This window comes from Gopherus flavomarginatus, chromosome 14 (genome assembly GCF_025201925.1).
Source record: "Gopherus flavomarginatus isolate rGopFla2 chromosome 14, rGopFla2.mat.asm, whole genome shotgun sequence".
Taxonomy (NCBI): Eukaryota; Metazoa; Chordata; order Testudines; family Testudinidae; genus Gopherus; species Gopherus flavomarginatus.
The window spans coordinates 41,031,893-41,057,617 of NC_066630.1; the positions used below are offsets into that span (position 1 = coordinate 41,031,893).

The 25,725-nt window shown below is 53.3% G+C and overlaps 1 protein-coding gene across 4 annotated transcripts in view; it reads right to left on the bottom strand.

Annotated features, from left to right (window-relative positions):
• Positions 1-25,725, bottom strand: part of VAC14 (VAC14 component of PIKFYVE complex) — a 206,250-nt gene that overhangs the window by 51,264 nt on the left and 129,261 nt on the right. Inside the window, exon 16 of one of the 4 annotated variants that reach the window (XR_007769264.1) lies at positions 10,260-10,375. The exons of the other annotated variants lie outside the window; for them this stretch is intronic. The gene's annotated coding sequence lies outside the window, so the exon portion shown is untranslated. The remainder of the gene's footprint in view (positions 1-10,259; positions 10,376-25,725) is intronic. 4 annotated transcript variants of the gene reach the window in all.

Genomic DNA, 25,725 nt, shown 5'->3' on the forward strand with positions numbered 1-25,725 from the left:
AGATGGGGCCGCAGCTGGACCTTGTCTTTGCAGAATGCTGTGCATGGAGGCTCCAAAGTGACGGCTTTAATTTCAGAGGTAAATGCTACAAAGAATGCAACCGTCCACAACAGATGGAAAGGAAGCAAGAAGCCATGGGCTCAAAGAGGGGGCCCGTGAGCTAGGAGACTACTAGGGTGAGGTCCCATTGAGGGACCAGGTCCCGGATTGGAGGAAAGGCCCTTCAGGAACCTGATCAACATCTCATGAGAGAATATCTATTTACCCTGCATGCGAGGACGGAAGGCTGATATGGCTGCCAGGTGCACCTTGACTGAAGAGATGGTGAGGCCCTGGTTCTTGAAGTGAAGCAGGTAATCCAGGATGGACTGCAGAGACCACTGGGTCAGAGAGATGTTAAACTCCGATGCCCAGCAGGAGAAGCGGTTCCACTTTGCCAGGTAAGTCGCTGTGAGGGCTTTCTGCTCTCCAGGAGAACCTGCTGTGCATGCCTAGAGCAGGCCTGTTCCTCCAGGTTCAGCCACACAGCACTCAAAGTTGTGAGGTGGAGAGAGGCGAGGTTCGGGTACAGTAGCCGTCCGTGATCCTGCGAGAGTACGTTCGGGGGGCTGGGAAGTGGCCACAGGGCTGCCACGGCCAGGTCTGAGAGTGTGCCGAACCAATGCTGGCGAGGCCATGCCGGGGTGATCATAATGACTCACACCTTGTCCCTCTTGATTTTACTTCCCAGGGGAATAGTGGGGGCAAAAGACATATCTGGCTTTAAGACTAAACTTGATAAGTTTATGAAGGGGATGGTATGATGGGATAGCCTAATTTTGGCAATTAATTTGGCAATTGATCTTTGATTATCAGCAGGTAAGTATGCCCAGTGGTCTGTGATGGGATGTTAGATTGGGTGGGATCTGATTTACTACAGAGAATTCTTTCCTGGGTGCTGGCTGGTGAGCCTTGCCCATATGCTCAGGGTTTAACTGATCGCCATATTTGGGGTTGGGAAGAAATTTTCCTTCAGGGCAGATTGGCAGAGGCCCTGGAGGTTTTTCGCCTTCTCTGCAGCATGGGGCAGGGGTCACTTGCTGGAGGATTCTCTGCACTTGAGGTCTTCAAACCACAATTTGAGGACTTCAATAACTCAGACATAGGTTAGAGGGTTGTTATAGAAGTGGATGGGTGAGATTCTGTGGCCTGCATTGTGCAGAATGATTAGATGATCATAATGGTCCCTTCTGACCTTAAAGTCTATGAGAGGACTTTGCTGATAAGCAGAATCGGCAGGAAGGTGTGCATCAGGTCCCCTGACCATGACAGGAGAAAGGTATCAGAAAGGGAGCCTCTGCCGAGGCCTTGGAGAGAACAGAACTGATGACACTTTCTGTTCTGTCTGGTGGTGAACAGGTCCACGCGGGGAGCGCCCACTTCTGGAAGAGCATTCGGATGACCTCCAAGTGGAGTGACCACTCATGGTGAGAGAAGGACCTGCTGAGGCAATCTGTCAGCGTGTTCTAGACACTGGGGAGGCTTCCAGGTGGATCATGTGCTGAATGCAGAAGTCCCACAGGTGGAGGGCCTCCTGGCATAGAGCCAACGAACGCGCGCCCCCTTGCCTGCTGACATAGAACATGGAGGTTGTGTTGTCAGTCAACACTTGCACCACCCGACTGGACAGCTGTGGAAGGAAGACATCCCAGGCTAGACAGATGACCCTGAGCTCCCTGACGTTTATATGCAACGCAAGCTCCTCTTAAGACCATGACCCTGGAGTCCACAGTGTACCAAGATGTGCTCCCCAACCGAGGTCAGATGCATCGGAAATCAGGGAGACCGTGGTTTGTGGACTCGTGAATGCCACTCCTTCCAACACCATCATCAGGTTGGGTCCACCATTGCAGAGAGGTAAGGACCCTCAGAGGGATCGTGACCACCTGGTCTAGGTGATGTCTGGCTGGGGAGTAGACCGAAACCAGCCATGGTTTGGAGGGAGCGCAGCCTGAGTCTTGCTTGGCGGACAACATGCTGCCATGTGTGACCCAATAATCTGAGACAGACCTGGGCCATGGTGAGTGGTAAAGCTGGCAATGAGATCTGACATTGCCCTGAACCTGGCCTCTGGCAGAAATGCTCTGGCTCAGGCGGAGTCGAGTACTGCTCCGATAATCCTGGTCCCACGGATAGAGTTTAACGTTGATTTTTGTTTATCAGCAGACCAACAGCTCGACAAGTGGCTTGCAGCATCTCGATGTTGCACTGGACCTGGAGCGGCCCTCGATGAGCCAGTCATCAAGGTACAGGTAAATCCAGATACCCTGACGTAGGCTGCCACGACCGACATGCATTTTATAAACACTCTTGGAGCTGTTGCTAGGCCAACGGGGAGGACCAAAATTGGTAGTGGGTGGTCTCAACTATGAAACATAGGAACTATCTGTGAACATGGAATATTGATGTGTGAAAGTGAGTGTCTTTCAGATTGAGGCCAGTGTACTAGTCTCCTGGATCCAGGGAAGGAATGATGGAGGCCAGGGAGACCATGCAGAACATAACTTCTTGAAATACTTATTGAGGTTCCAAAGGTCAAGGATGGGGCGTAGGCCCCCCTTGGCCTTTGGGATTAAAAAAATGGCAGGAGTAAAACCCTTTCCCTCTTAAATGCCGTGGAACTTCCTCCCACCCGCAGAAGGTCTTGTACCTCCTGAGAGAGCAGATACTCGTGAGAAGGATCCCTGAAGAGGGACAGAGGTGGGGATAGAAATAAACAGGAGAATATACCCCCTTGCTACTGTGCTGAGGACTTCCCGGTTTGATGTTGTACTGGCCCAGGCAGGGAGAAAGGGGGGCAGGTGGTTGGAAAACAACAGGGGAGCAGGATCCAGGACACAGTCTGGAAGGTTGCCCTTGAGCGCACCCTTCAAATACCTGTTTACTATCAGGTTGGATATAGGTGGAGCTCGAGTGAGCAGAGGATGTCGGCTGATGGCCTTGCCGGCGCTTATACTCCTTGACCTCCTTGCAGAAGGGCTTCAACTGAGGTTGGCTCCTGAACTGTGGGTCTGCAGCAGCTTAAATGGCTTCCTTGCTGGCCCCGGCATGTACAGGCCCAGGGAGTGCAAAGTAGCCCGAGTCTTTCAGGCCATGCAATTTACTGTCTGCTCAGAAAACAGCACCAGGCCATTGAACGGGAGGTCCTGGATGAATTGTTGAACCTCCGTGGAAAGGCCTGATGACTGCAACCAGGACACCCGCCTCATCGAAACGGCCGAAGCCATGGTCCGGGCCACGAAGCTCTGCCACATCTGAGGCTGCTTGGAGGGCTGCCCTGGCCACCACCCTTCCCTCATCTAGGATAGCCACCCAGGAATTCCTTCCTGGGTTCCTCTGGCAGCAAACTGAGAACTTGGCCATGGACTGCCATGTATTAAAATCATAACGGCCAAGCAACACCTGATGGTTGACCACTCTCAGCTGGAGGCTGGACGCAGAATAAATTTATCTACCACAAGAGATCAAGCCTCTGTGTTCTTGGGCGTCGATCCCAGCTGGTCCTGTCTATCAGGTTCATTGGCTACCGACACAACCAGTGAGCTTGGCGCAGGGTGGGTATAAAGATGCTCATACTCCTTCGCGGGGAGGTACCATTTTCTTTCTGCCCACTTGGAGATGAGGGGCAGGGAGGAGGGTGTCTGCCCCAGGGCCTTAGTGATTTTCACCACTCCCTCGTGCATCAGCAATGCCACCTTGGAGGGGGCTGCCGCACTCAGTACATCAGAGTCAAAGAGCTCTGTCAGTTCCTCGGCTTCCAGCCTCAGGTTTGAGGCAACCCTCTTCAGGAGCTCCGAGTGGGCCCTGGCATTGTCCTGGGGAATCAAGTGAGAGGGGCCCACTATCACCTCATCAGGCGAAGAGGAGGCGGCGGCGGCAGGTACAGGTGAGTCTGCCAACTCTGCCACTTCTGCTATCGGAGCTGAGGCTGGATGGCCCTAGGGAACCTTCTCTGACTCTGCGTCCAAGTCAGGGGGCAGGTGGGAGACTGTCGCTGATCGTCTGTCGGATGCCACCAAGGCTTACCTATGCCACTGTGATGAATGGGGAAATTCCCAGGGGTCCAGAGTTGCCAGGGGCTGGCCACTGCCCTTGGGGCCATGCTGCTACTGGTGCCCCAGTGGGGAATGCTAATGTCCCCGATGGGTGGCCCTGGCCTGCGGGCAAGGTCTCCTCCTCGCTGTCAGAGCCTGAGGAGGGGGAGACTTGTCTGGGTGACCAGGTGTCATGGAGTCCCCGGGCGATGCTCCGGAACTGCTCCCCATCAAGCCAGTCAGGACTTTGGGGAGCCTCCTCTCCCTTGGAGCAGATTTGTTCAGGGCAAGAAGCTCACACGTCTTCACCTCCTGGGTCTCTCCTTGGAGCATTCAGCATCCTCTGCCCCTCCGTGCGCTTCCCACAGCGAGTCCACCCCAGCAGGGTCCTGGGGAAGCCACCGGGTCCTGCACCCCCACTTCGCAGTCAGACGTGACTCTCAGCCAGCCAGGAAAACAGAGGTTTATTCAATGACAAGAACAGGGTCTAAAACAGAGCTTGTAGGTACAGAGAACCGGACCCCTCGGCCGGGTCCATTCTGGGGGTCAGTGAGCCAGACCCCCACATCTGCCCTCAGCCAGCTCCAGACTAACAACCCCCCCAGCCCCTCCTCTCTGCTCAGCCCCTTTCCCGGGCCAGGAGGTCACCTGATCCCTTTGTCTCCAAAACCTTCAGCTGGCACCTTTGCAGAGGAGGGGCCCAGGCCATCAGTTGCTAAGAGACAGAGTGTCAGGCATTTAGGTGCACTGGCCCTTTGCTCTGCCAGATACTTAAGAACTACCATGGGGACACTGAGGCACCAACACAGTATTCAGAGAAACCATTAAGAACTTTCCCAGTTCGTCACATCTCTCCCCCCTTCGAGACCGAACTGAGCGAGGTCACTTCAGCCAGTGACCTGGGGAAGTTCGAACCCACCAACTTTCCCATGGATGCCCCAGCATCTCTCCCATTCCTCGGTGTGAGTTACACCAGGACAATCCAGTCTCATGCCCTCCCTTAGGTCGGGTGCGCTTGATGGCACTTGCAGGCCGCATGTGGGAAGGTTTATGCGGCTTGTACCCTTTTGCTACCCCAATACCCCTGGGGTTCAAACTGGGACGGGGTCTTCTCCCAGCACTCTGGGCTGCAATTCAGGCTCTCTTGGTAAAGAGCCCCCATCTTGGCCTTTGCCAGCTCCGGCCTTGGGCAGCCGCTTCCCACTTTGTGGCCCAGACACAACACCTCTGCCGTCCCCCCTTGCACTTTCCAGCTTTTACCGTCAGTCCCACCTCCTTGAGGCAGCCCAGCCCCTTCTTCACCTGGGACACCTGTTCCTCCCAGGTCTGGCTAAAGATGCACATGTTATCAGTGTCTGCCCGGGCCAAGTTCTCCATCGCCCTTTGCTTCTCTAGAGTCTCCCCAGGCCTAGGCATGGGGTCAGCATCAGACACTGATGGCTTTAAGCTTCTCACAGCCCCCACAAAACCAGGTCTTCCTGTCTCCCTTGGGGATCAGCCCCACAGGTGAGGCCCATGGGCTGTAAAACGGCTGGATCCCATCTAAAGCCAGCATGTACCTGACCTCTCTCTCCAGGTTCTGGGCTGCTTTCCCAGTGACTCTGAATGGGGAACACCTGATGGGGAGATTGTCTCCCACCTCAGGGAAGAGATCCCCCAGGGGGTCTTCCCCCTTCTCCTCCTCATCCTTCCTTTCCGAGTCCAGGGGTCCCCTCACTCTCCTCCCATCCAGCAGCTCAAATGGGAAGAACCCTGTGGATTCCTGGGGCACCACCAGCTGCCTCCCGATTCCCCCCAGTTCTACTTCTCCTTGGGGAGCCCATTCCCGGTACAGGAATCCCTTCTCCTGCAGGACTCTGTCCCTGCAGCCTTCCCCAAGGGGGTTTGCAGTGCTGTGGCCAGCAAGTTCCCTCAGCTTCTCCAAGGAGGGATCCCTCTGCAGCTCGGTCTGGGATTCAGCAGCTGAGGCAGGGAGTGGGACCTGCTCCCTCTCGCTGGCTGGGCCTGGAGTCACAGCCCCCCTGAGCCCTGTCCCTGGTAGCTCCCTCTCTGCTGTGTAATCACTTCCCAGCAGCACGTCTGGACCAGGCAAACCTGTTTGGCAGCTGACCTGCCCTGCCCGGGTGTCCCCCCACTCAGCTGGGGTCTCAGCTCCCCCTGTGCTCAGCGCTGCCCTTGCTGTCCCAGTGGGGGCAGGTAGCGAGCTCTCTGCTCTGGTCACAGCATCAGAGCCAGTGTGAGCCCCCTCTCCGGTGTGCAGGGAGGCGGGGAGCATCTCTCCCTCCCCCTCAGCCCCAGGGGGCTGGTTACAGGTAGGCAGGTATCCTGAGCCCAGCAGCCCCTCCCCCCTGCCAGCCAGGTTATTTGCATTTTCACTGACCATTTTCATCCTAGCCAATTGGTTCCCTGGATTTGAATTTAAACCCTCGGCCGTTACAGGAGCGGGGCCTGGATCCTGTCTCATGGGGAGACAGTCACCCCCCAACAGGGCCTCCCAGCCGATATCCTGGAGAACCCCAACTACCAGCCAGCCCGACCCCTCCTGGGTCTGCACAGGGATCTGGGCCATAGGCAGGGCGAGGGGCTTCACCTCGGGGACCTTCACCCAGGTCCCACAGTCCCTCAATATCTGGGGCTGCACCACCACAGTTCTCTCTGTCCCAGGGTCTCGCCACCCCAGGTGTGTTTCCCCACTGACCCCTGGGCAGCCCCCTATGTCTCTCCGCTCCACCATCACCAGTCCACGCTGCTGCTGCTTCTCCTGCAGCTTTTCCTCAGGCTCTTGCTTTCTCTCACAGTCCTCTCGCTCTCTCGGGCTCTGCTCCCATCCCATCCGTCTCCAATCTCCTGATAGGGAACCCGATCGTGAAGACCCTTGTCTGATTGGGGACCAGACTCCCGGGATGCCTGGCTGATGCTCCAGCTGCTCTCAGATCCTCTTGTAGCCCCATCTGGGCCAGGAATCTGCTCCTCAGAGCGGTGCTTCTCCTCCAATGGCACGATTAACTGTGCCTTGGTGAATTTCCTCATGCGTAACCCTCTCTTTGTGCACAGGATCACAATGTCCTTCTCAAGGAGATGGTGATAGGCCATCACTTCACCGTTCCCAAGTGGCTTTGGACTCACAGGCCTGTGTGCTCTTGGCTCCCCCATGGTTTCCAGGAAGAACCCCTGGTGTGCCAGCCCTTCTCGTGATCACCACCTCTTTGCCAGGGTCGAGCTGCAGACTCCTCCGCCCCTGGGACTGCTCCTGCAATCCCCCGGGGAACCCTGCTACTGCAAAAATCCTTCTCTCTCCCAGGGTCGAGCGGCAAGCTCCTCCACCCCTGAGACCGCTCACTGCAGTCCTCAGGGGGACCCCGTTACTCCAACAGTTCTTCTCGCTGGTCACACACTCCCAGAGGTTAACTGCCCCCTGAAACTGTCCCTCTCTGAGCCTTCAGCACGCCTGGTCCTCATTATCCCTCCTTTGTTTTACTGCTCCCCAGTCACTTACTGCAAGCAGTGCCATTCACGGGGTGCAGTACATCCCACCACTGCCACCAGTTGTCACGGAGTCCCCGGGCGATGCTCCGGAACTGCTCCCCACCAAGCCAGTCAGGACGTTGGGGAGCCTCCTCTCCCTTGGAGCAGACTTGTTCAGGGCAAGAAGCTCACACGTCTTCACCTCCTGGGTCTCTCCTTGGAGCATTCAGCATCCTCTGCCCCTCCGTGCGCTTCCCACAGCGAGTCCACCCCAGCGGGGTCCTGGGGAAGCCACCGGGTCCTGCACCCCCACTTTGCAGTCAGATGTGACTCTCAGCCAGCCAGTAAAACAGAGGTTTATTCAATGACAGGAACAGGGTCTAAAACAGAGCTTGTAGGTACAGAGAACCGGACCCCTCGGCCGGGTCCATTCTGGGGGTCAGTGAGCCAGACCCCCACGTCTGCCCTCAGCCAGCTCCAGACTAACAACCCCCCCAGCCCCTCCTCTCTGCTCAGGCCCTTTCCCGGGCCAGGAGGTCACCTGATCCCTTTGTCTCCAACACCTTCAGCTGGCACTTTTGCAGAGGAGGGGCCCAGGCCATCAGTTGCTAGGAGACAGAGTGTCAGGCATTTAGGTGCACTGGCCCTTTGCTCTGCCAGATACTTAAGAACTGCCATGGGGACACTGAGGCACCAACACAGTATTCAGAGAAAACATTAAGAACTTTCCCAGTTCGTCACACCAGGATGGTGCCAAGGTCACCTGTCTACCCCAATCCCGTCACTCTGGCTGCGGATCTCCACTGAGGACCTGTACAAGGGCGATTCCCTGCAAGCTGTGCAGCCACGCAGCTGGCTCTTAAGGGTCATGCAGGCAGGCGAGGAGAGGAGCCCCTCCCGTGGCCTGGCCCAGGCCCACTGGAGCTGCCGCAGCTGGGGAGAGGTGCCTCTCACGGCCCCGAGCGGCTGCAGCGAGAGAGGGCTGGGAGGCGTCCTCTCTCCCTGCCGCAGCCCTGAGGGAACCTGCACCACAAACCCCTCATTCCCAGCCCCACCTCAGAGCCCTCACTCCCTGAACCCAACTTTCTGCCTCAGTCCTGAGCCTCCTCCCACACCCCAAACCCCCACTCCCTGGCCTCACCCCAGAGCCCTCACCCCCTGCACCCAACCTTCTCCCCCAGCCCTGAGCTCCCTTCCCATACCCCAAACCCCTCATCCCCGGCCCCACGCCAGAGCCTTCATCCCCAGCCAGAGCCCTCACCCCCCCAGCACGCAACCCTCTGCCCCAGCCCTGAGCCCCCTCCCATATCCCAATCCCTTAATCTCTGGCCCCACTGGAGCCCACACACCCCCTGCCCACAACCCTCTGCCCTAGCCCTGAGCCCCAATCCCCTCATCCCCGGCCCCACCCCAGAGCCCGCACCTCCCCACATCCCAGCCCTCTCCTGCACTCCGAACCCCTGGGTCCCACCACAGGAATTTTGTTACACTCACCAATATGAAGGTGATGTGTATATCACCTTCCGGCCTTTCTTTGCTTTTCCGCCAGGACTGGGGGTGGGGACTGGCACGCCTGAGGCCGGAGTGAGGCCCGACTCCATAAGGGTGCTCTGAGATGAATGTCCCGCTCCTTTTTGGTGTAAAGCTCTTGCAGATGCGACCCTTGTCGCTAACATGGGTTTCCCCTGAGCACTTCAGACAGCTTCTCTGGGGATCACTGTCTGGCATGGTTCTCTTGCCACAGTCACAAGGTTTGAAGCTGGGGACTGGGGCATGCCCTGCCCTGAGGCTAAGTCCTGTTCAGGACTAAAACTATTACTAACATTTACACTAAGGGAACTATCAAAGTTTTTAACAACTATATACAAAACGTTCATACTGAGGCGCAGTTGAGAGGAGTAAGCTTGCCAAAGCAAGGAGACATTCCAGCACCAACACGGATGGTAAGAAGCAACTGAGGGAGGGAGGGAGCTGGCAGCGCCTCTTATACCACGGCATACACGTGCCACTGTGGAGGGCGCCAGAGCCGGTCCCCTACGGATACAGAGGGAAAAACTTCCCGTGCATGTGGCAAGCACGTACCCCCACAATAGAATGGACATGAGCAAGCACTCGAAGCAGCAACATCTTGTCCAAGGTTACAAATAGCAGAGTTAAGCCCAGGATGCAGAACCGGGTTTGAGCTGCTGAACTGCACGGTTCCCCATTTACACACGGCACTTTGGCCCACGCACTCCAGCACAGTAAGAACCCAGTGTTTGTTGCTGCCATTCTTGCTCCACCATCCAACCTCCACTTTTCTGTTCTCAATAACCACCCTCCACACTTTCTGTAACAGCTGGCAGCCGTGACCCGAGCACAGTCGGCCTGTTCTCAGAGCAGACCCCCGCTGTCTTATCCCACAGCATATCTGCAGCAGTCTCCATAGCTGGGTTCTTCATGCCACACCTCAAGGAGGGCTGCTCCCCTCCCTGCTTCCTCCCCACCCTGTGCTTCCTGCACTAATGCCATTTGGCTGGACCTCGCTTTGCAAATTCCTTCCTGTGGCCTCCCCACCTCGCCTCCAGCAGCCTTTCACCACCCTTCCCACCAGCTCTGCACAGCAGCAGAGAAAGGGGCAGACCCCTGCACCATTTCCTCCTAACTGGTCCATGCAAGATGGGTTGTGGCTATTCTAATGGTATGAAGCCCACACTGCATTAGTCTCGCCAAGGCAGCCACCTGTTGCTTCGCACCCAAGCAGCGCAACCACCACATGACATATGGACGAGCGACCCCGTCTCTGCAGCCAGCCTCCAGGACGCACTGCATCCATGCCTTGATCACCAGCTGTGGTCCTTTAGGAATTTGAAGAGGAAGCAGCTCTGTGAGCAAGGATAAAACTAGGACACCATGGGGAGCAGAGAGAGAGGAAGTCAGAAGTCAAGAGAGCTCTGAAGCTGGAGAGAGGATTTTTCCCACCCCACTAAAGTAGGAAAATTGTAATTCTCCATTTTTTAATTTTATTTACTTCCAATCAATCCTCAGAAGCGCAGCCCTTAGGGCAAATGAAACCATGGCAACCCTGTCAGCTCCCGCTTTAAAAATTCATAGTGCTCAATACAGTAGATTTCTAGGTGCACGTTTAAAGTTCCAGGAAGAGAGAATGGGGTCTCGTTTGGGGGAGGGGGAGAGCTCTCTATTCCCCACCCCCTCTTGGGGAACATGCACCGATCTGCATTTTAAAGAGAGCCTCCCATTAGACACTTCCCCAAATAAGCAGAGATGCCTAGTCCAAGCTGGGTGCCACATGCTGAGCAGAGCATGCTCAGGTTCCAGAGGGCCAGATCCACTGATGTCGCTGCACTGTTACTCCCTTACATATAGGCAGATAAACAGAAGAATTAGACAGTGAGCAAGAACGGACAGGGGGCAAATGGGCAGCAGGAAGAGAGGCAAGGACAGGACCTGCCCCAGGAAGGACCCAGCAAGAGGGCAGGACAAGAACCACTAGCTCCCATCGCACAGTATCCAGAAGAGGGGTGCTACCCCCGTTGGGGCATGGGAAGGTTAACAGTGTGACCCACCCAAAAGGAGCAATGTGCTCAGGATGAATGGCCCCTTGCTAAGGAGGCACCGGTGGGCCCCAGGAGCAGGAAGTAATTGTGGACCTCCCAGAATGGACGGAAATCAAACTAGATGCCAGACAGTGATCAAATCCAGGACCGTGGCAGTGCCTCTGTTCTTTAATGCAGCTCTTGGACAGCATTTTGATGCCTTGATATTTAAGCCCTTGGGCTTCTAACAGCTTACGCCTCACGCTTTGCAGTGTCAGGTTAACTAAGAATAAAAGTGTTCGATCAAAGGCAGATGATCAAGGGAAACGGTGAGTGTCTCCTCTGGAGCCCTAGTTTAGAGGTGGGTAGTTGAGCTCAGGAAGAGAAGATTAACTTTCCTCTCTAGAATATTTCCACACGCTCACTATCCATAACCCACTCACCATCAGAGAACTGGGGCCTGTAGTGAAGCTCCTGCCCCTGCAGCACCCAAAGCACCTCCTTTCCCTGAGGCCCAGGAACCGACATGCCCCAGCGTGTGGCCAGCGTCCAGGCAGAAATGGCCATTTATCACAGAGCTGTTGGATGACCCTCACCAGCGCCCTGCTTGGGATGACTTCCAAAGGGACTGCTGCTGGGCCAGATTCGAGCCAGCTGCCACCGACAGCAGAAACACACTTCCTCCCCCACCCACCCCCTGTCCCACCCACCCCCTGCCTGAAAGAGAACAAACCACGCTGGTCAGAGGTGCACCCGGGGCAATATTCACAGCTGGAGCAGTGACAATCTGATGGTTTAGAGGAAGCTGCATTTCCTAATATAGAGCAGAAAGGAAAGGAAACCAGCTGAGTCTCTCCAGACACACACGCACACACACACACCCACACACACACCCGCCCCCAGGACAGTGGTCAGGGCTCTGACTCCCTCGTCTCTCTCTGATTTGGGGGAAGGGGCTGGCAGGGAGCAGAGAGGCACTCCCCAGTGGCTCTGCATGGCAGCTCAGCCGGCCAGTGAGACTCCATGCTGGGCTAGCCACTCCCAGCTCAGGGTCTCACATGGCCACAAAGGTTTCCCCCAGCCTGGCATCCCTCTGGAGGCAGGGGGCATCTGAACAGGCTGGGGGAGAGCGAGAAGCAAGCTATGGCTTGTCCTCCCCATCCATTGGGTGGTGATCTTAGGGCTGGTGCTTTGCAAAGCTTCTGAAGAAGATCGGCAACTGCAACAACTGCCTGTCTGCTGCTGAGGCGGTTTAGATCCTTAGAAAGGGGACTTCGTCCAGCCAGCTGTCCCTTAATGGCAGGCCCATACATCAGCCCTCGCTTGCATGTAAGGAGCTTTGCCTCTCCAGGGGCCCTGTTCAGTTCTGAGAGATTAATGCCATCAGTGTCAAATGGAAGAGGGAGGGATGGGCCTGGAAGCAGTCCCCAGCTAAATCTGTGGGAGTCTTTCCACTGGGGCCCAGGCCAGGCTGATGTGGAGAGGAGCAGGACTCCCTGATGCGGTGTGGAGACCCCATAGGCACTGAAGAGCCCTACTCACAGCCCCTGGAGTCAGCGCCCCAACGGCTCGGGGAAGAGGTGGATCAACTGATCATGGGGGGGCGGGGGGGGTTGCTGCACAAGAGAGAACCCTCCTACGCAGCATCTGCTTGTGAGGAACAATTCATGTACGAGCTGCTGAACAAGCCGTGCTAGTCTATTCGGTACAATCTGGGATCCCCAGGACTGAAAGAGAACAATGAGGAGGAGAGAATCGTTACCAAGGAGGCTGCTGCTCTCCCCTCAGAGCAAGTTTACAGAGATTCTAGTGACTTGGGGAGCTGAGTTTACATAGGGACAGGGCTGGGGTGCTTCCCCCTCAGGATCATCTCCTCTTCCTGGCCAGAACCATCCTTTGGCAACTGCTTAAAGAGAAGTGACTCTAGGAAAACGTTAATGATTTCACGACATCCACGTTTGCTTGCAGTGATTAAAGTTTAAGACTGGAGGGGTACAGATTAGAGATCCTAGTACTATGTAACATTTGAAATACCTACATCAAAGAACTGTGGGTTCAAATCCTGATAGATCCAATTAGCTCTTAATTCTTCCATGTCGGAGACTGAATTCCATCTACAGTCTTTTGGGCATCTTCTTTAAAAACCGAGGTCTTAGCTGCTAGATGCCGATACTGGATGGCACTTCATAGGAGTATGTTTACCCCAGAGTTTTTACCCCTGCCCAGCCTAGACGTGGCTGCAATTCAGTGGTGCTGTACATTACCCGTAAAACACTTTAGGAGCTACAGAAATGCAATATACACACTTTAAAGGAATCATGCTAACGTCTGCTTGAGTTTGATAGCTTGTAAAGGAGGCAGTATGGGCCTAGTGGACAGAGCACTGGCCTGGATTCAAGAAACACGGGTTCTATTCCCAACTCCACCACTAGCCTGCTGAGTGACCTTGGACAATCCTTCTCTGCTCCCCAGGTCTCAGTTTCCCCAACTGTAAAATGGGGATAATGATACCGACCTTTTTTAAGTGCTTTGAGATCTATTGATAAAAAGTGCTACACCAGAGCTCGGGATTTGTAGAGAACAGCTATCTGCAGCAGAGAGCAAGAGAGGGGCTTGGCAGAATTCAGTGTTTATTTTTCTTGAATTTTGACTCATATCAATGTTTATTTTTCAGCTTTTTAGGTCAATTTAAATTTTCACAATTGCGTGAAATTACAAGGGAGTGGGGGTCAGACAATTATTTAATGACAGCTAATGTTGAGATTCAAAAAATTAAAGCTTTATAACCATTAAAACAAATTGTCAACATCACGTCAAAATACACAAAGTAAATATCCTTAAACTGGAATAAGAAAAATGCAACTTAAGAACCTACTTTGCCTATTTGTAAATTTTGATCATTGTCCCTGGAAATATTTTTTTATCGGTTTGCTTGTGTACAATGAAACTGACATTTATGGATGTTCACCAATAAAAATCTAATCCTTCCAAGCCTATATATAGCTGCAGTGTTTAGCTGAAGTGAAAGGCGCACACATGCTCTGCATGCTGGGAAGGGGATAGGGGGGAGTAGGACTGCAATTGCAAAATTGCTTTGGTTGGATGTTTGTTATTTCGCAATTTGTCCTTGCTGAGTCTGCTTAAAAGTGCGCTGCTCCCAAGCTCACCACTTGCAGTGTCAGTGCAAAAAACGAAGCACACTGCACGGCTAGATGGCTTGGACCGTGCGCTACTAGAGGTGGTTACTGGCTAACCTAGGCTAGCCACCTCGTGGCAGCGCTGAAGGGAGCTGGAGTCCAAGGACCCTGCTCACTGAGTGCTAGGAGATGGGAGCGCTGTGGAGGCAGGGAGTTCAATGCTCCAGGACACATTTGCTGGCTGCAGAATGAAGGATACCACAAAGCATGGCAGATCCCACCAGAGACCTCCCAAGTGCTATTCAACTGGGGAAGGGGCGGCTGGAATGCAGCCCCAGCCCGGACCTGCCGCAGCTGGGAGAGGTGCCTCTCCCCCCCAGTCCAGGTGCTGCTGTGGGGGAGTCCTTTCTTCCCACTGTAGCCCCAGATCTTCCTCTTGCACCCCAAACCCCTCATCCCTGGCCCCACCCCAGAGCCCGCACTCACAGCTGGAGCCCTCACACCCCTTCTGCCCTAGCCCTGAGCCCCCTTCCACCCTTCAAACCCCTCGGCCCCACCACATGAATTTTGTTATGTGCACTAACGTGATGGTGATGTGTCACATACCACCTCTCTATTGGTGCACAGAACAGATTTCATTCTGCACATGGGTGGGGAAAATGAGAGGGAACCCCACTGCACAAACTTCGTAACACGGCACCTCCTACATAGGACAGCTTTTACTGCATCCCAGCGTTCACTTCGACTGTTGCCTGCATCAGCATGTGGCTCCTAGTTACGGGGCACTCTTCACTCTTACCACGTGCACTCAGGGAGCCAGCTCATGGGCCCATTTTAAATGTTCTGGGGCTTGACGGGATTGTAGCCATTTCTGACCCCTCTGACAGCCCCATGACTCTGCATCTAGATCAGGGGTCTCAGTCCCGGCCCGCAGGCCATCTGTGGCCCCAGAACCTCCCCACTGCATGCATCGGAATGAACCCCGTGGCAGAGCTGGGGCTCAAAGCACTGCTTTTCTGCCTTTGCAAACTGATCGCCCGGGGCCAGGCTCCAATGAGAGTCAAAGCTTGAAGGAGGCAGCAGCTTGTTTTAGTAAGTATTTGAGAAAGCAGGATTAGGCATTCCTTCATGGAAGATCTAGCTGAACATGTGCCTTGCAGTGTCAGTCCAATACCTCCGGGAGAATTCCCGGCAGCGTATGCACACTGGCTAAGTGGAGGTCAGGCAAGTGGCTGTGTTCCCCTTGGCTAAGAGAGCCAGGGATCAAAGATGCTGCTGCATCAGGCTGCTAGCAAATGTTGGCTTGAAAGTTCTCTGGAAGCTGGCTAGCCTGCTGAGCCATCATCCCAAGGCCTTGGGGAAGTCCTTCCTGTGTTCGAGTGTTCGCCGTTCCTTACGGATGCCCAAAGAAGAGCTTTGTTCATCTCTAACACACAGCAGCTCTCCTCCAAGAAACCACTATGAAACAAGGTTTTGGATATTCAACACCTCTAGATAATTATGAGACCAGCAAAATAACCACAGTTAAGTACGCCCCAGAAAAGGAAGCGAGCACATCATATTAAGGAGAGGGAAAGGGAGAGGGAATGGAGAAGAAACTCTGCCATTGATGCTCTCGGGGATTAGTGGAGGGAAACCAAGAAGAGCTAAAATACAACGGGGGGCCAGTCAGGCCCAATGCACAGATGATCTGCTAGAGCAGCCTTGCATAGTCACAGGCATGGAGGTGCTTTGAGATTTCAGTACATTGAAAAGGCATTCAAAGCCTGCCTCCTGCCCTCCAGGAGTGCTGTGCCCCAAATCTCCCCACACCATCCAAAAACAAACTAGATAAACTAGAAATGGTCCATGACCAAAGTTACCCAAGGCAGAAGTGCATCATGACCAGCAATCAGGGATCATGCAAGCAGCAGTAGGAAAGGCTGCGTTTCTACAGGAGACTCATCTGAAAGAGAACAACTACTAAACAATTGTTACCTCCAAGCCCTGTTGGAAGCTTGAGTCACTCACCCTGCTTTTTAACCATACATCTTCACACAGCAAGCCAAGGGTCTTAACTCAGCAATACCTGTCCCCGCCCTATGGAACAGGATTTCAGACTTTATGTTACTGAGAACCCCTCGGCATTCTTACAAGGTCACTGTGAGAAAAAGGTGAAAGGCCTGCAGGTGTCATGGCCTCAACACACAGCTAGGGAAAGCCAAGCTGTGCCAATCTTACCACTGAAAATGGAGAGGCACTTTTCAGCGTGCGTTGCAATTCAGAGGGGCTGCAGGTTCCACAGAGCAGGACATGCCACTCTGTGCTTTTCAGCCGTCTAGCCTCGAGAGGGAAGAACAGATACACGTGCCTTTGAGGCTGAATCCTAGGCACAGAACAATATGCCCAAAGGCCCCTGACATGTGCAATTCAGCTCCGAATGCTCAAATGCCTTGGACCATCCCGGCAAACAGGGATGGCTTCAATGAAGCATCATCCTCCGTACACCTTTTAACTCAAGTTAGTGCTGCAGTCACCGTTCAAGCTCCTCCCTCGCTCCACGTTCCTTTTTCCGCTTCATGGCACCAGGTTGTTATTGATATTTCAGAGGGTTAAGCAGCAGCAGATCTTGGTAGATTTCTCCTTGGAGATGGATGCTCTCCTTTCACGCTGACAGCCGTGGCCTAATTTTTAAGGAAACTGACAAGCTTCTTATTTCCACCCATACAATTTCTTTCATTACAAATAAAATAGGTTAGGAGCTGGCTGCAAGCCAGGGTAACGACAGCTCATACTCAGATGTTTATCCAATTGCAGGGGTGTGTCTGAAAGGGGGTTGCTGGATGCAGCATGAGAAGGGCCAATGACTTAAGAATTTCACAGAGGGAAGGGGCCATGGTCTCGCTGTCAATGCACTCAGCACAGCCTTGGGGCTGTCCTGGTTTTTAAGAAAACTCCTCACTGCCGCTGCGGAGCGAGGAGCAGACAGCTGTCCTTAGGCAGCGTGGGCAAAGAATCAGTGTAGTCACACAGCCAGGAAAGAGTTCCATTTTCCCATCTTGAGCCCAGCAAAGAAAGAGAGGGGCTCCCTCACATCTGAAAAGGGGCTAACATGTAGACCATCTCCTCCATTTTCAGCCACACTCCCGCAGTAACCTCATGTTTGGGCTGGCTTTTAAGCTAGTGAACTCCAGTTCAGGGGGAATTGCACATGTTCTGCTTAGCCCAGCAGTATTCAAGTTCAAGCAGCAAGAGGCACTGATCAGCGTGAAGGAATTGAAATGCCCTTGACATGAAAGCTCAGGAGAGGCGCATGGTGGCGCCATGCTGGCTACTCGCTGGAAAAGGGACTTGAGGCCAGCATGGGAGCCCAGCGCTGGAAAAGGCCAGACTGGAAGCAGACAGTGCGCGGGAGGGGAGATGCGGTGGAAGGTGAAGCCAGGGGAGTGACTTTTAAGGCAGGATTTGAGGAGAGGGGCCACCTGGCACCCCACGGGTATGGCTATCCCACCCCGGCAGCGAGCCTTGAGCCCAACACAAGCTAGCTAGGCAGATGCTGTGGCTAGGCCTGGGGCTCAGGCTCAGAAGCCTCTGGCGGGGGGTGGGCTTCAGAGCCTTGACCGCAGATGTGCTGCCTGCCCAGCTATTTTTAGCGACCTGGCCCAGAGGCTGCTGCCGCAGGCTGTGCAGACGTACTCTAGCCGACCTCAGAAGGCAAAGAGAAAGGCATGAATGACACCAAGATGTGTGCAGGAGACAAACAAAGGAAACACTATGATGGGGCTGGACAGAGCTACGGCCTTGCAGCACAGGAGAGGAGTGAAAGCAGATATGGAAGCAGGACTAGGATACAGCAGCGTCAGGCCTGAGATGCACAGCTCTGATCTGGCTCCAAACTTCCCCTACGTTCGGGTTCAGGTCCATCTCTTCTGCCAGCTTAAAGAGAGAAGGTGAATTTAAGGTTGAGGAGGAAAGAGGAAGCCAGCGAATGAATTGTGGTAGGGGAGAGAGATTCAGACTGGCAGGACGAAATCTGGCACAAAGTATTCGGGGAACTGGAAAGTGAAGCAAACCGTCAAGAGGATCAGTTATCGGTTCTAGCCGAGGCTGGGGACTTTGGCAATGGGAACAGCTCAGTGCTCTGATGGCTGGAACAGCTCAGTGCTCTGATGGCTGGGGCCAGTGTTAGCCAGGAAGAAGCCTCAGTGCGGGTTGCAGAGACTTTACAGCAGTATCGAGGGGGAAATGGATAAGCCCTCCAAAATCAGTGGCTGCACGGTCCACTGCCAATGCCGTTCTGATTGCGAGCGCAGGACTCACCATCTGCGTGAGCTACTGGGAGCGTGTCTGATACAGCGCTCAGGAGAATTAGCATGACAGAGGGCAGCAACCAAGGGAAGGCAGTGCAAAGAGCTGATGAATGGGAGGCAGTTTCCAGGAGATTCCAGCTACTCATGGAAGATGAGCTGGTAAACAAGGGGAGTCCAGGCAAAGGAGGGTGAAATACTTTGATGGGAGGAGAGCATACTGCTTAGAGGTGCACTTTGGCTACACTCAGCTATAGACAAAGTCTGCCCAACTCCGTGGTGGCTACCAGCAGTAATTGGCCTTCCAAGGACATATGGGGAGGGTAAGTCAGGAGACGGGACATCAGCCACAGTGCAGACTGGGATAAGATACGAGGCTGTACTTGAAAGAAAACAAAGGAGGCGTAAAGTTGGTACATTTTAGTTCCTCACTGATCAGTGGCAGAAATCAGCAGGACCTGAGTGGGATGTAAGGAAACAGTTGGCACTGGCCAAAAATTTGGGGATTTTTATTGAGCAGCCAGGATTTCTGGAGTAGAGGGAGGCTTTGTCTGCATTTGCGGTGGCGTCTAGAGCACATGCCCTGCATGCCCCCAGCACAGGTGGAAATGGCAGTGTAGCTGGCGAGGCACTGCTCAGATGAGTGACAACGTGGCAGAACATTAGGGTCTATGTGGCTCTACATGCCCAGCAGTGCCTCTCACAGCTACCCTACTATCTTTAGCAGTGTCGTGTGCCCCTACCTCCTCCAGTGCCGGGAACGGCTCAGCACAGCTCCCTACAGCTTAAGTCTTTTCCCACGGCCTCCCCCCACCAGAGCCTGTCGCCGCTGTGTGTAGCTACACAACGCAATGGGGGCCCAGCCTACTATTCACTGCAAGGGGTACAGACCCTACACGCCCCCACTAGTGCAGATAAGGTCTTAGCATCACAGGAGAGATTCTCCAACTCATCCATTGGGGAGTTAAAAGCTAGTATCACAAGCTCGTTTGGGCCTTATTACCATAATATGTAAGCACGTCACCATCCGTCAATATTTAACCCTGTAGCACCCCTTGAAATACATAAGAACGGCCATACTGCATCGGACCAAAGGTCCATCTAGCCCAGGATTCTGGCCAATGCCAGGTGCCCCAGAGGAAATGAACAGAACAGAGTGATCCATCCCCTGTCACTCATTCCCAGCTTCTGGCAAACAGAGGCTAGGGACACCATCCCTGTCCAGACTGGTTAATAGCCATCGATGGACGTATCACCAATGAATGTATCTAGTTCTTTTTTGAACCCTCTTAGTGTCTTGGGCTTCACAACATCCTCCGGCAAAGAGTTCCACAGGTTGACTGTGCGCGGTGTGAAGAAATACTTCATTTTGTTTGTTTCAAACCTGCTACCTATCAATTTCCTTTGGTGACCTCTCGTTCTTGTGTTATGAGGAGGAGTAAACAACACTTCCTTATTTACTTTCTCTGTAGGGAAATCCCCACCTGTACAATGAGGTAAATGAGGCTCAGTGAGACTAAGTCACTTGCCCAAGGTCACCCAGGAAATCTGTGACAGAGCAGGGAATTGAAGACCCAGGCTAGCACTCTAACCACTGGATCATCTTTTCCCTCTCTCAGAGCTCGGTTGCTAAGGTGGACAGTTAGCCTGGTCAGATTTTCAAGTCTGAGGAAAGAACAGCAGTTAAAAACTAGGCTTGCTTCTAAAGGGAATGGCCCACTGAAGGAGAGAATGAGGGGGATCAGGAAACTGCAGAGCCAAGGAAACTCCCAGGCAAATGCCAGTGAAGTATGGAAGGCAGCTGGTGGAGGTGGAGGAGAAGGGCATTACATGCTTTCGAGGGCTAAGAGACACATTACTGGACAACACATGGATGGATCAGGAAAATGTCACAGGATACAAAACCAGAGAGCACAGTTTGCTAAAGGGATGGACCAAGCTGAGTCAGAACCAGCTGACAGTGGAGACCGGACAGAACTGACAGATAAAGCTGCGCCTTGGATACTAGCCAGAGGAGAAGGCTCAAACCTCCAGCACTGCAGCCCAACTTCTTGGAGAAGAGCTGGCACTGGGGGCAGGCCGCTTTCTGGTCTCCCAGCCCTAGAGCCCAGCTGGGCTCTGGGTTTCCCAAGGCCGAAGTGCAGCGACGAGCATGCTGGCTGACTGGCTCCAAAAAGGGATGCACTAGCTACAGCACATCCCATCCGGAGCCAACTGGCCCGCTGATCAGGCTGGCTCCCCGCAGAACCCAAGCGGTCAGTCAGGGCAACGGAGGTGGTGGAACAGGATCAGGGAAAGGAGTGGAGTTTACACAGTTTCCATCCTGCTGCTCAAAAGCCTTAAGGTTTCCAATGCGTTAAAACCCTTCTGCTTCAATCCTGGCTTCTCACATACCTGTACTTAACCACACTGGCCTCCGCTGCCCTTTCCCCAGCTCAGACTGAACGGGGGTACATTTTGCACTCAGCCTACTACTTAGATCACTCATCTGTGTGCCAGGCATGTCCTGAGCCTCCCGGCCCTCGAGCACCAACCAGGATTCTGGGGAACGTAGCATCTCTTCAGAAATCAGCTTTCCTAGCGTCAAAGCAAGATGGCGTTTGGCTTCCTCTCACCTCTAGTCTTTGAATTATTCAAACACGTCGGCCTGCTCACGAGATTCAACAGGCTCCTGAACTCCGCTCTGTTATTTGACTCATGCTCGGCCACTAGGCCCATTGCTACTGCTGACCTGACTAGGAAACAACCCTGCCCTGCTGCTGCACAATCCTCTCCAGCCGCATCTGCTATTACCAGGCTTCTGGCCTTGCTAACCTGCCAATGAACTAGGGAAGCTGGAGTACAGTCATGTCATAAGGGACAGGGCTGGAGAGGTTATCCAGAGTTCCACTGCACTTGGGGCTTTACTTGTGGGGTGACCACATGTCCTGGAAGGCACCACATTGTCCCCAAGACCAGGGCCCAGGAGAATCAGACAAACAGTGTTGCACGGAGACTGGGCACCTGAGCCAGCAAGATGGAGAGCAGGCTGGCTGTGTACAGGGCATCTCAGTCACACTCTCCCCCTCCATCAGTTCCTCAGTTCAGAGAGTGAACACGGGAGGGATGCTGCTTGGGTGACGGAAGGACCAGCCTCAGCCTTCCCACCTCTGCCAATGTAGCTTGTAAGTACTCCTCTGCCCTGAGCCCCTCACACTGTGCACGAGCAGGGCAGTGCTACTCTCCCCATTGTGCAGATGGGAAGCAGAGGCCCAGAGACCCCAAGTGATGTGCCCAAGGTCACACAGGAAGTCTGTGGCAGAGTAGGGAATTGAAGCCTGGGTTCTTAGGCCCAGGCTAGTGCCATAACCCCTGGCCCTTTCACCCTCACACACACACACTTCCTCCCAGGATGCCCCCTCACCCCCCCCCCCCCCACACACTGGGTTTGGTTTGACAATCTGATCAGCATTTTGCAATTCACTGCTAGTCAGGCTGAAATAGCTCTGCTTGAGTCCCCGGCCAGGAGCTCGACATTCCAGCCGCACTGAGAACACTCCTGTCACCACCATCACCAGAACCAACTGCAATGGGTCCCAGACCAGGCACCAAACACAAGATTCTGCAGACTCCATCATCTGTATTAGACGTGCTCACTGGGCACATCTGGGCCAGAAGCACAAGTTGATGACCCACCTACAGCCTTGGCTAACAGGGCCTTTTAGCCCAGGCAGTAGAGGCTCATGCATTAAGATCCAGAGGTGCCAGATTCCACTTCCACTGCCGATGAACAACCCAAGGGAACAGCATTCCACATGCAGTACCATAAACCAGTGGTTCTCCACCAGGGGTACATGTACCCCTCGGGATATGCAGAGCTCTTCCAGGATACAGCAACTCATCTAGAGATTTGCCTAGTTTTACAAAAGGCGACATAAAAAGCACTAGTGATGTCAGTACAAGCTAAAATTTCATACAGACAATGACTGGTTTATATTGCTTTATGTTTCAGTGTATAGTACATAAGTATAATATTTATATTATAATTATATGCTCAAAATGAGAAAGTCAGCAATCTCCAGTACTACTGTGCTATGACACGTCTGTATTTTTATGTCTGATTTTGTGAGCAAGTAGTTTTCAAGTGAGGTGAAACTTGGGGGTACACAAGACAAATCAGACTCCTGAAAGGGGTCCAGTCGTCTGGAAAGGTCGACAGCCACTGCCATAAACCAGTCTCCTGTCTTAAGTATGCTAAACAGGAGAGAATCACTCTGTGAGGCTGCCAGACTGCTACCACTGTAGTATCTTCAGTACTCCCTCTCCTGCGTTCGTTCTCTTGCCGCTCCACCTGACACCAAAGAGGCATCTTACCAAGTGTCTCTAGTCAAGCATTTAGCTTCTGGGCTCTTGGAAATTGTCCCTGCTTTTGCTCCATATGCTGTGGCTGGTAATATGCTGAGACTTCTCTTCAAGGAAAAAACTGGTTCTCTACCTTCTTGTAGCTGTTGTCCTTCGAGATGTGTTGCTCACGTCCATTCCATGTTAGGTACGTGCGCGCCATGTGCACAGCTGTCATATCTGCCTCAGTGGTACCCACAGGCCCGGTTGCGGTGCCCTCTGGAGTGCTGCACTCAGGCAGCCGTATAGCAGCTGCTGCCGGCCCTGTGCCCTCTCAGTTCCTTCTTGCCAGCAACTCTGACACAGGGGCAGGAGGGCGGGTCATGGAATGGACATGAACACCACATCTCGAAGAACAACAGTTACAAAAGGTGAGTAACTGTTCTTCCTTCTTCGAGCGATTGCTCATATCAATTCTATTTTAGGTGACTCACAACCAGTATCCACAGAGTTCACAGCTTAGCGGCTGCAGTACTGCCCTACCGAAGCCAGCATTGGTCCGGGCCTGCTGAGTCAGTGCACAGTGGGACGTAAAGTTGCAGGCAGTTCAGCTGAGGCACTGAAGAGGGTGCAGAAATCTCTGATAACTGTGCACATGGGTGCACACACCCCTAGAACAGAACTGACATGAGCGAGCACTTTAAGACAATCATGACACTAGAGAGTTTGGGTTCTTGCCTCCCCAGCTTGAGGACCCAAGTATCACTTAGAATGATAGGGTGGGCAGGTCTGAGTTTCCCTGCATGACAGATCCTTGTTACAAGCCTTGCAAATAAGAATTTCTCATGTTCTATAATTAGTTGAATTATCAGAATTGCTCCCACCTCAAGGAAGTGAGAGGAAGTTACCATTTTTTAAAGCTGTTTATTTACCCAAGCTAACAGCTCCAGTGCAGCCACTACACTCTTTGCTGGAAATAGGTATTTGGCCCGCACACATTTTCCCCGTCGACCACACCAGCTGCTTTGTGAGTGGTTATGAGCTGCCCTGTAAATCTACAAGGGGTTTTCCAACCAGACAGCCTGGTTAAGATCTAATCACATCAATGACTACTCAGAGACCGCTTAACTAGCGGATTATGATTTCAGAGAGACTGCTATGCATGCGCACATACCTTACATGTTATAAATCTGTACAGGGCTGAGGTGGGGAGAAGAAAATGGAGCCAAGGATCAGAAAACAAAAACTTAAGAGATTTCTCTAGGAGAACCCGGACCACATTTCAAATTCCAGTCACAGGTTCAGCTGAAGAAAACTATTCAGTTTTAGAAGCATCACACATTACTGCAAGCACAATACTGCGGAACTCAAGTGTAGCTTATCACATAGTGCAGCTTATGCATGAAGCCCGATGATCACTTTATACAGCTGAAGTGGGTGAAATCCACCAGTCCAGCCTAGGACCAGCCTGCGGCCCAGCCATCCTCCCTCCGCCAACCCAGCCCTCTCCTAGCACCCCTAGAGATCCTTGTGCTCATTGATCTGAACCCTTCTGCCTTCAATATCACCCTCCCTGCAAGCCTGTTCAGGGCAACATGGACCCCTCAGACTGTGCAGTCGATGCAGACACAAGCACGGCTGCTCTACCCACAAACCCTGATTCAACGGCCTGAAGGGTCAGTTTGATTTGCCCCAGGGGAATTGTGCCCAGGCTCTCTCATACAACCACATGAACAAATCAGAGTTCAATAGGAAACTGCACTGGGGGAGAGGCGCTGTTTCAGCTGGAAGAGAGTCAGCACGGCACAGCCATGCAGGCTAAACGAGACAGCAGCAGCAGAGGAGACGGGACGGCTCTTGTGCCAACAAGCCAACCTACTGCGAAGAGGGACAGAAACGAGGCCCCTGCTGGACGAGGAGCAGGAGGGGAGCAAAACAAGATCAGTGTGTCGGGGCAGAATACTTTGCACTAAGGTTTGAAGTCTGCAGTTGCAGCGAGACTTTCTTGTGCTGTGTTTTGGCCCAAAGCGAAGCGCCAGCGTCTAGCCTTAACCCGCAGAAAATATGACTAATGGGGATGCTGCTGCACTCTCAACAACAGCCGCCTCTTTCCTGTGTGCTGCTGGAGCTGAAGAGGCACAGAGTGAAAAAACAGATGATAAACTGACGCCTTGGGGGTACATCGTCAGCGAGGGTTCCAGAGGTACCAGGACGCACAGCCTCGCCCTAGAGACCTGGAACAAAGCGTGGTCAGTGAGTCTAGAGCCCCATGCAAGAGCAAGGCGAGACAAACTCATTCCCAGACTGATTTCCCCTCCCCTCCTCAGTCACTCTGCTGCCCAGTAACCAGACATTCCACTGGTGGCGATACAAAGCCAGGAAGTGCCTGAGATTTGCAGCAGCTCAGAGGACGACACATGACTGGCCTAGTCAGGACTGAGGCAGGTTAGACTCGTCTCTGGTACTTTCGTAGTTAATGCTTCACTTCTTCGGCCCCACCTATCCTGATCTTTCAGCACTGCTGCAACCCCCACCCCCCATGCACATTTTCCAAGGCAGGCAGAGCCAGCTGGGTCCCCCACACTTAACACAAGGGAGGATCAAAGAAGCCTTTCCTTGGTCAATCATTTAACTTGCCCTGGGTGAACAGAATTTTGCAGGGTAGCTTTAAATCACATTTGAGAGCTATGAGTAGACACTGTGGCCAGCAATCCTACTGTTTTTCTCTCCCTGCGCCGGTATAAACCGCAGTGACTCCATTGAACTCAGTGGAGCTACACTGGTGAAAATGAGAGGTGAATCAAACACAGTTTACCCAGACAGGATGCATGGGGCCAAAGAACCATGTCAGAACAGTTGTTCAGAAATTCTTTCTATCTTCCCTCTCAGTTCTCCAGGCTAAGAATCC